The following is a 2,531-nucleotide window of genomic DNA, read 5'->3' on the forward strand; positions in this document are numbered from 1 at the left end:
GCCTTATGATTTCTGTTACAACCTTTTCGTCTTTTGATCTTACGATGTTTATTCTTGTTTTTCTGCAACCAACGATGCTTGCTTGTTTCGTCCAATCATAGGAAAGGCCTTATGCTTTCTGCGATCATGTTAACTCTCTTGTTGTCCTTGAGTTAATAAAATGGCTTGTGCCGCAGCTGAGATAATGTTATCTGGCCTACCAATTTCTGTTACATATGCCTTGTGTACGCCTCTGAATCTTGCTATACATAATATAGCCTAAGCTATCGATTAATACTACTTCAATATATGTAGCAGTTTCGATATAAATTAGAACATTTGTGTGTTTTTGCAGCTTTGCTGCTGATCGCATGTAGAAAATTTCAGCATCTTAAGATGTTTTGGGGATACACTTTCTCTAGTAACCTTTATTGTGTCAACCATGGTTGCTTAAAAACTGTCATTATTTTGTGGTGTGGTCAGTGGAACTAACGCAAAATAGACATGGTTTGCCCTTTGTCAAACATTTCACATGGAAGAATCACCGCCGGAGCTGCTTTCTTGTGACTGATACATAATCAATTCTGGTTTTGGTGACAGGCCGTTGCTTCTATGGAAAGGGATCCGCGAGGAAGCTTGTGTATCCAGATTCAGCAGACTATTTTGAGTGTGATGGTGATATTACTGACGGTGGAACAATGAACACGGACGGAATGCTAGACACAGATTTCATCTTCGATTTTAGGAGAGACATGCAGTTTGCAGATAATCTGAGAATATATAGTGAACAAAAGAAGTTACCGGAGTGTGATGAGTATTAATTTCAACATCAGGAGCAATTAGTATTAGGTCTTGAACCTTATTAAGCCTGACATAGAAATAATATTACGGAAATGTTAACGCCCACACGTGTGGGCGTTTGCACATCGTCCACACGCCTCCATCACCACTCATTTTGCCACGTATGAATAGATGACATCAGCAGAATTTTTTTTGGTTTTCGGCTTAAAAATATTGTATCTCCTAAATAAAAAAGCGAACTAAAAATCTGTTTTTACCATTAAATCCGTCTCGACGAGATCTTCAAAACTAGACCCCATGTTGATATGTTTCGATGAATTTTTTTTGCCAGAAGTTGCCACGATGTTTACACTGCAGTTGCCATAGGGCTTAAATTAAAGTTGCCATGTGGCAATTTTAGTTTGTAGATCATGGCAATTTTACTATTTTGATGATGGCAACTCCAGTACTTTGACCATGAAAATTATTTTTTGTATGAACCATGGCAATTTTACGTGCATGTATCATGGCAATTTTAGTTTATGGTTCATGGCAAGTCTAGTTTCTTAATTCCCCGTTTTATAAATGTCAAAATTTACTTTTAAATGTAGAAGAAAATAGCTCAAACATATCATGCCAACTTCAGTGTAAACATCATGGTAATTCATATGCAATAGACATGGCAACTTTTAATCCAAAAAAAATTCATCAAAACATATCAACATGGGATCTAGTTTCGAAGATCTCATCGCGAGGGATTTAATGGTGAAAACGGATTTTCAATCGGATTTTTCGTTTAAGAGATAAAACATTTTAAAAACTGAAAATCCAAAAAGATTCATACATGCATGCATGCGATGACGTGGCAATCTGTTTACATTAGAGACGTGTGGTGCGTCTCCATTCCTGCCACACGTGTGGCAGTTAGCGCGACCCTAATATTATTATGCTTGCAAATACTTCTGCATTCGATCTTGTATTTAATCATGGGCACAAATCACCTTTGTTTTTCTCTTGGTGGGGGGAGGTTCAGTTTATTTGTTCCCACATCTGTAAGAGTAGACACGCAAGTACACAACATCAGAATTCTCATATGTGAAGTTGAAAGTCATAGAACAACTCTAGAAGATCAGCCATATTCACGGCCTCCAAAACAGTTTTGTGGACCCTCCAAAAAATATTGAAGGTTGCAGAGGTTGCGCACAAACTCAAACTCGCCAAACGATAGAGGCTGTGTGTAAACTCAAAGTTGCCAACCGTGCAACCTTCGTAAATTTCTCTCTCCCATTTCTTCCTATATTTGTGCACTCTAATCAATCCTCAGTTTGACACATATATAACCCGAGCTTGTCATTGTTAAACATCACACTCACTTGAACAACAGTTCAAACAAAAAGGACAGTTTGAAGATTCAAATTCAAATTTAACCATAATATAAACTTCAGCCAAAAGCAATGCCCGTAGGCTTCAAATGCATGAACAAAAGATGAATCATAAATTCATAATGCACACATTCAGCTGACATGTAAAAATCACATGTCGTCAAGAGCACTGCATCCTCCCATGTGTGCATCTTCCCTTCCTCTGGTGCATTGGCCACTCCATGGCATCCTAGAAGTCGTGGTCTCTGCTCGACTCATCTCCCCAAATCTTGATGTTTCATACATGGCATTTCTAACATCATGAGCCAGTTATCCTCAGCATCTTCTCTTGCATCAATTGATTGTCTTCAAGTTGCATCCATCTCTTTCTTGTGCCTTTTACTTTCATTA

At 38.1% G+C, this 2,531-nt stretch overlaps 1 pseudogene; it reads left to right on the top strand.

Annotated features, from left to right (window-relative positions):
- The window catches only part of LOC119308871, a 3,482-nt pseudogene extending 2,682 nt beyond the window's left edge, over positions 1 to 800 (top strand).
- The last annotated feature ends 1,731 nt before the right edge of the window (positions 801 to 2,531 follow it).

This window comes from Triticum dicoccoides, chromosome 5B, assembly GCF_002162155.2.
Source record: "Triticum dicoccoides isolate Atlit2015 ecotype Zavitan chromosome 5B, WEW_v2.0, whole genome shotgun sequence".
Lineage (NCBI taxonomy): Eukaryota > Viridiplantae > Streptophyta > Magnoliopsida > Poales > Poaceae > Triticum > Triticum dicoccoides.